At 33.3% G+C, this 8,342-nt stretch overlaps 1 long non-coding RNA gene across 1 annotated transcript; it reads left to right on the top strand.

Annotated features, from left to right (window-relative positions):
• Window positions 1–1,906: 1,906 nt before the first annotated feature.
• Window positions 1,907–6,701, top strand: LOC127553340 (uncharacterized). The gene is made up of 3 exons (XR_007951726.1): window positions 1,907–2,227; window positions 3,818–3,884; window positions 6,276–6,701. It is a non-coding gene; the product is annotated as an uncharacterized LOC127553340 (long non-coding RNA).
• Window positions 6,702–8,342: the final 1,641 nt, after the last annotated feature.

Raw genomic sequence — 8,342 nt, 5'->3', positions numbered from 1 at the left:
TAAAAGATTTACTCTTAATTCTATGTGGTATTTATTATAAAGAACATTTTTAGATTCAGCTTAATATCAATTCTGCTATCTTCTTCAATTTAATGGTGACTTTTTTCTATTTTGTTGACAATTATGATCATTAAACTTGTATTTCTGTCTTTTCCATTCTCTATTACTCTTTTTTCTGTCTTTGTTTCTTTACTCCTTTTTTTTTTTACAAAGATGAGTTTCATAGATAAGAAATATGCTTTGTTCCTATACTGTATATATGATAAAATAAACTCCTTTCATTTCTCTGTTCTCTTTCCCTCACTAAAAACCTAATCAGATATTGTTATTCTTTTGTTATGAGCAGTGTTAAAAGAAATTGTTTTATGTTTACTATATATATTCAAACTTTAACATGTTACTTTACAAATAATAAGTACCTTAAAAATGTATGACTATCAGTGAGGATTCCCGGGAAGCTAGAGGAGATTCAGAAAATTCGTAGCTCTTCATATTTTCCCCACAAACAAAATGAAATTATGTCTCAGGAAAAAAAAAAAAAAAAAAGAGTGGCAATGGTCAATGAGAGTAAAAATAAATTCTCTGACAATAAGTGGAAAAGGTCCAGAGAAGGAAACCAGAGTAGAAGTTTGGTCCATGTGAAATATAAATACCTCCAATCAGTGCTTCTAAAATAGCAAATGGTGAGACTTGGGACTAGCTGAATTGGGAGCAAACCTCACTTCTAGACAGAAATTTTGTGTGGGGGAGTCGGACATATGAGTTGACGATGATTGAGGAAATCTTTGCTAAGGAATGTTGTGGCCAACTGTACCACGGAGACAAAGATTTGAGTGAAAAGGAATTAGCACATACCTGGAGAATTAACAAGAAGTGAGGCAAGAAAACTGTTAGCTGTGGGCACTTATAGGAAGTTGGAATTCTTGGTTTTGGGTTCCAGAGCAGAGGAAAATACTAAAAGAGGAGAGGACCTGAGACCCGAGGGACCATTCCCATATCCCATAACTAAAGATGAACCCACCAACAATTTGCTGCAAATTAAAAAAAAAAAATGAATTGGCAAAGGTGAAAGAACCGAAATATAGGAAGGTACTATGGGAATAGGAAATGAAGTAAATAAAAATCCTCTCCTGTTGGAATCTTTACAAACTGCTAACTTATTAGAGTTGATAGATTATTGATCTGATCTTACAAGAAGATGTTTTGGGCCAGAACCTGAAACAAGGTACTAAGTAGAACTAATTAATACAGTGCTTGTGTTCACACCTTTACTCATCGGAGTTCACAAGTATGGGAGATTCACAAAGCAAACTTTGTAACTTTGTGAATTCACACTTCCCTTGAAGCTCTTAGGGCCAGAGAGCACTATGGGAGAAACCCATAATCCCTCTCTCTGTCATCCCACACCCCTCCCTAGCTTCTTGTTTTAAGGGGGAAAGCATCTCAGGGACATACATCCCCTTTTACACACATTAACTTCAACGAAAGCATTTAAAAACATTGCCTCCCGTTCCACAAGAACCATCACTCTGATGGGGACAGCACAGGAGGAAATCAAAGTCAACAGAACATGTTCATTCTGTCCCAGCTATAGATGTTACCGTTCTGACTTGGTGTTCGCCCTGCTCGGGTCTGTGTTTGTCCATTTAAAATTTCCAGCCTCTCCCCTCTCCCCCGCCCCGTCCCTTTTCAGTGGAGTGCCTTTCCAAAGGAAAAGGGGGATTGTTTGAAAGGGTCCATGCAGACCGACTAACCGAAAGTTTCCTTCTCCAACTGCTAAACTTTTGTTCTTCTCATCACTGTCGGGTCTTGTAGAGCGTTGAGACTCGGACCGGGCTCGGCCAGTCCAGGAAGGAGAAGGTTCTCAAAGACCCCTTGGGAAATCCGACCGGAGCTGGGGAGCGTCACGGGGGCTTACGCGATTGCGAGATCGAGCGTTCCCTTGGGTTCTCTGGCGTCCGAGCGTTGGAAACACAAAACTGTACTCCATGAATGTTCTGTTGGCTTTGATTTCCTCCTTGAAGAAAAACAAGATTTTGAAAAAATAGTAAAGTAGAACTAGAAAAAAGGTAAAAAATCTAAAATAAAAAGATTCCTTGAAAACTAGAGAAAATGTAATTATAATTGGACTACTTGAAATAAACAGTCAGAAAAAGAATAGTTTTGCAGCATGTATTGTCACAGAAAGAACCGATTGATTTGGAGATGATCCAGTGATTTCTTTGAGGTAAGGAAATTCCCTATAGCAATCACAGTAAACCCTCTACAATTTATAGTCTTAAGAGTTGTTAGGAACACTATAAGGTTAAGAAAGTTGCTTAAGGTCACTGTTTGTGACAGAAATAGATCTTGCTCTCAGCTCTTTTTGGATTTGATATAAATTTTCTATCCACTAGGCAATATTACCTCTGAGGTCCCCATTAGAAATTCAGTTTGACACCTTCTGACCTTCCTTTTCATTATGTTATGCTGCAAACTCTGATTTGGCTTATCAGGTAATTTTTTTTTTGTTGTTACTATCTCAAAATCACAAATGGGACCATGACCTCTTTACTCAAGAGAATGTCATTCCTAGCAAATACTGAACATTGTCCTCTAATCTTGGACACACATCAGTCATAGCTTCTCCCAGAGGGCAGATGTGAAAAAGTTACAGGCTTATTCTGTAAAAGAAAGAGCAAAAGTCAAGCAGTTCGTTCTTAGTGGCCAAGACTTAAAAGGTCACAGAATAACTTCCCTAAGCCTCATCTTTAACCTCGGGTTTCCTTGAAAATATTTAGCAGGATATAATGAAAAATACTTTGCATGTAAGTCTCCTTGAGGAATATAATTATACTGATTCCTGTCAAGTTAAGACCCACCTTGAACAATTCTCTTTCAAAAATCTGAAATTTCTCCTAGATGAGTCTTTTCAAGTAGTCATGCATCCAGAAATACTTCTTCTATTACATCTGTGTTACTGTAAAATTTCTCTGGTGCCTGAATGAATAATCTTTTGACTACCTTGCAAAATTGTCAGTCAGCATTAGGATTCTATTCACATTCTCCCAAAGACTCATTCCAGAGACAGGAAATCTTCAATACTAAGTTCAAAGGACTGTTGTTCTCCAAAATTCTATACTGAATATACTAGGATGGTGACACGATGTGTACACACACTGACACACATAAGAATGGGTGTGTATAGATATAGACATAGATTTGTATCTATAATGTTTTCTATATAAGAAGTGTTTTCTTCTTCCCCAGACCAAAATAATCATGAGTTTTCTGTCATGTCAAACTCTTTGTGATCTCATATCATATTCTTCCATTCTTCCCTATCTCTTGAAAGCTGTCCAAATTCATGTTCATTTTTTCCATTATGCTATCTATCCATTGTATCCTCTGCTATCCCCTTTGCCTTCCTTCATTCAAAACATTTAGGTATTTTCCAATAAGTCCTGTTTTCTTATAATGTGACCAAAGGATTTAAGCTTCTGTTTCAGTATTTGAATTCCCAATGAATAGCCTAAATTAATTTCTTTAAGTATTAGCTGATTTGATATTCTTGCTTTCCAAGGTACTCTCAGAAGTCTTCTCTTGCACCACAATTGAAACATTGATTCTGTAGCTTTTCTTATTGATCAACATTCATAACCATACATTATTAATGAAAAAACAAAACAAAACAAAACAAATGAAAAAACATAGCTTTTTCTATAAAAACCTTTGACTGTAAGATAATGTCTGTTTCTTAGTAGACTTCCCAGATTTGACCAGCTTTCCTTACAAGGCAATTTTTCTTTTATTTTATGATGACAATGGTTGTCTGCAGTGATCTCTGAGTCCTAACAAATAAAATCTGACATTTCTTCACGTTGTCAAGAATGAACAATTTAGAGGTAAGTTTATATCCTTTGTGTGCATTGGAGAGAAAATTTGTAGTACACATTTTCTGCATCACATTTTTGATCATTCACTTGTCATAGATTTATCCTTTCCTATCTCCTCTTCCTATTGGTTAATTTCAGAAATGTTATTGATAACTTTTCTTTTCATCTAATAAATTAACTTTTCATTTAACCAAATTCACTCATAGGAGTATAAAAGTATATTTTACATGGATGAAAAGACAAAAAATTCTCAGCTTCCTTATGTATGCAAAATAAAAGTATATATAATCAGATTATGCCTTTTCAGGACATATATCATGCACTTTGGGGCAGTTTATTTATTTATTTATTTATTTTAATGTGCATTGCTTTATGGATTATAATGAGAGAGAAAAATTAAAATAAAGGGGGAAATCATGAGAGAAGAACAAAAGGAAAAAAAAACAGAAAAAAAGAAGGGAACACAGAATGTTTTGATTTATATTTAATTTCCATAGTTATTTTTCTAGATGTAGATGGCATTTTCTTTCTAAAGTCTATTGGGATTGCCTTGGAGTACCAAATTACTGAAAAGAACAAAGTCTTTCATAGTCAATTATGAAATTGTTCTTGCTGTTATTGTTCACAATGTTTCTACTTGTTTTGCTAAGCATCAGTTCATGTAAATCTTTACAAGCCTTTCTCAAATCATCTTATTCATCATTTTTTATAGAACAATAATATTGCATTACTTTCCTATACCACAACTTACTCAGTCATTCCCCAAGTGAAGGACATCTACTCATTTTCCAATTCTTTCCTACCATAAAAAGAACTGCTACAAGCATTTTTGCATATGTGGGTCATTTTCTCTATTTTATAATTTCCTTGGAGTACAGATCCAGTAATAGTACTACTGAATCAAAGGGTATGCATATTTTCATCATCCATTGGTCATGCTTCCAAATTTCTCTCCAGAGTGACTGGATCATTTCACTTCACCAAAAGTGAATTAGTGTCCCAGTTTTCCCATATCTACTCCAGCATTTATCATTATCTTTTCCTGTCATTTTAGCCAATTAGAAAGATGTGAGGTGATATCATAGATTATTTTAATTTTCATTGATTTAATCAATTGATATTTAGAGAATTTTTTTATTTAAATATAGATGGATTTAGTTTCAAGATCTAAAAATTGTCCATATCCTTTGATCACTGTTTTTTAATATAGTTTTAGGTTTCCCACTGCTAAGCTACCATACTTTGTATTTTTGTTCTATTAATTCCCTTGATATCCTTGAGCTTTTGTTCTTCCAGATTGATTTTATTATTTTTTTCTAATTCTGTATAATAATCTTTGGTAATTTGATTTGTATGCACTGAACAAGTAGATCATTTTAGGCAGAATTGTCATTTTTATTATATTAGCTCAGCCTATCCATGAGCAATTGATTTTTTACACTTGTTTAGGTCTGACTTTATTTGTGTTAAAAGTGTTTTATAATTGTATTAAGTCCTTAGTTTGTCTTGACAAATAGACACCAAAATTTTTTCTTCTGTCTACAATTATTTTAAATGGAATTTTTCTTTGGCTCTCTTGCTGCTAGACTTTGTCAGTAATTTGATGCTCTACAAATTTTCTAAAGCTGTTAATTTTTTAAAGTGAATTTTTTGATGATTTTCTAGGATTCTCTATATCATTCTATCATCTGCAAAGAATGATAGTTTTGTTTCCTCATTGCCTATTTTAATTCCTTATATTTCATTTTTCTTTTCTTATTGCAAAAACCAACATTTCTAGTACAATGTTGAATAATAGTGGTGATAATAGGCATCCTTGTTTAGGTCCTGATCTTATTGTGAATGCATCCAAATTCTTCTCATTACAAATAATGCTTGTTGTTGGTTTTAGATAGATACTGCTTATTATTTTAAGGAAAGGTCCCTTTATTCCTGTGTGCTCTAGTAGTTTTAATAAGGAATCAATGCTGTATTTTTGTCATATGCATTTTCTATTTATTGAGATTTTTCAATCTATTGAGATTATCATATGATTTTTCTTGGTTTTGTTATTGATATAGTTATTATGCACTTTTCTATTAGAAACAAGGTGATTTTCCTTTAGTGACTTAAACTATATTTTCAGGTCTATATTTTTACATATTTTAAGGGAGATGAGGTAAAAAATAAACAGTAATCATTTAAATGTTTGCTATGTGACAGGGATGCTCCTAAGTGCTTGAGAAATAAATAAATAAATAAATAAATAAATAAATAAATAAATAAATAAATAGGACATACAAAGTAGTTGTCAGGCAAACCTTAGAGAGCTAAGATCAAGTGACAATATAGTGCAGGAAAGGGAAAGAAGTTTGTGGGAAGGCCTAATATTGAAGATTGTAATTTGTTTGATTTTTGAAGGGGTACAAAGATCTGAAGAGTTAGGGGATTTGGGAAAACATTGCAGTCATGTGGAACAGCCAGTGAAGAGGCATCAAGATAGCAGGTGAAGTATTGCATTAGAAGAACAACATAAACTTTGAAGGGAATCAAAATTTGAAAAGACTGTAATAAAAGAGGAAGGGATCAAGTTATGATGGCCTGTTTGATCTTGGAGGTATTTGGAAACCCTGCTTTTCCTTGCATGATGATTGGATAAGAACATATCTATTCTTTAAGAAAATTGCTTTTTATTTGAGTGGAAGATGGATAGTAGTGGAAAAAGATATAATACAAGATACCAAATAAAAACCTGTTATAGGAATCTAAAACAATGAACTCCTGAGGAATGATGTACTACAAATGTGTTATGAACATAGAAACAACAAGATTAAACAATGGATTGAATATGTGGTGTAATTTCAGGAACCAAGAAATATACTGAGCTCTCAAATCTGAATGACTAGAGAGATTTTAGAGTACTTAAGAATAAAATAAAAAATTAGAGAAGAGTATAATTTAAAAGAATTATAGTAGTGTTTTTACTTAAATAAATAGAAGCATACCACAGAGATACTGCCAATTTAATTCTAGACTTCCTCAATAAAGTGAATATTGCAATTAAGTGAGTCACAAGAATTTTTTGATTTTCCAATTGCTGGGAGGTAATTTTTGGTTGTAATCTTAATTCCATTGCATCAGAAATATAATATTCCACTCTTATCCTTTAATGTAGAAACTGTTAAATCTTATGTTATTGTGACTATGACTCCATTTTATTTGGATTATTTCTGAATGATTGCAATATTTTTTCTTGACCTAGACATTTAAAAATTTGACTATAATATTCATTTTATTTATAATTTAAATATAATTTTCATTTTAGGATCTCTTTCAGGAGATAATCAGTGGAATCTTTCAATTTCTCTTTTACCCTCTGGTTCTAAAATATCTGGAAAGTTTTTCTTGATAATTTCTTGAAAGTTGGTATCCAAGCTCATTACTTTTTTAGGGTAGTTGTTGCTGTTGGATTTTTTTTTTTTTTTGGTTATTTGTTTTTTTGTCATAGTTTTCAGATAGATTATTTCTTCTGGATCTGTTTTCCAGTTCAGTTGTTTTTCCAATGATATCGCTCATTGTTTTCAATTTTTTTTCATTCTTTTGGTTTTTTATTGTATTTTGATTTTAAGGCATTTTTCTCCTTATGCATTATTCTCATTTCTCTTCACATTTCTCCTATATCTCTTTTATTTGATTTTCAGAATCTTTTGAGCTCTTCCATAGGCTAAGAGCAGTTCTTATTTTTCTTAGAGGCTTTGGTTGTAAGAACTTTGACTTTATTACCATCTTCTGAATGTGTGTTTTGATCTTCCTTGTCACCATAGTAATTTTATATAGTCAAAATCTTTTTCTGTTGTCTGCTCACTTTACCTCCTATCCTTCTCCCTCAACCCTCATCTGTGAGCTGAGATCTTCCAACATTATTACTGTCATGGTTACTACTTCAGTCACTTCTCCTAAGATAGTGCTAATGTCATTGCTATTGATTCAATGGCTCCCAAAGCCTGATCCTAAGCTGGGGCTATCCTCATACCCTGGTGTGCCAAATGTTTCTTGCTGAGTTGTTCTTGGTCTCTGTGGGCTGAGAAGTGTAAAGATTACTGTCACTTTTTGGTTTCCTGAGTCCTAGGCTGTGCTGGTATGGCTTGTGCTTGTGTGTCCAGGCCCATCCCAATGCAACAGATCGCTCCAGCTATCTTTCCAAACTTGCTTCAGCTGGAATATTGTGTTTCTTTATCTCTCTGTGGATTCTGAGACTCTAAAATTTCTTTAGAGTGATTATTTAAAGGTACTTGGTAGAGTCTGGAGAAGAACTTGGGCAAGTCATTACCTTCATTCCACCATTTTGGTTCTGCAATTCAATACAAAGTTGTAAAGAAAATAACTCTTGGAAAACTAGAATTGAGCAGGGAATAGCCAGTAAAGCTATAAGACATCAAGGAATAATAAATAAAAATATCAAGAATGAAAAAATGGAAGAGAATGTAA

Source organism: Antechinus flavipes, chromosome 3 (assembly GCF_016432865.1).
Source record: "Antechinus flavipes isolate AdamAnt ecotype Samford, QLD, Australia chromosome 3, AdamAnt_v2, whole genome shotgun sequence".
Lineage (NCBI taxonomy): Eukaryota > Metazoa > Chordata > Mammalia > Dasyuromorphia > Dasyuridae > Antechinus > Antechinus flavipes.
Note: the sequence above shows the minus strand (reverse complement) of the source record. Positions and strands in the feature narration are given on the sequence as shown.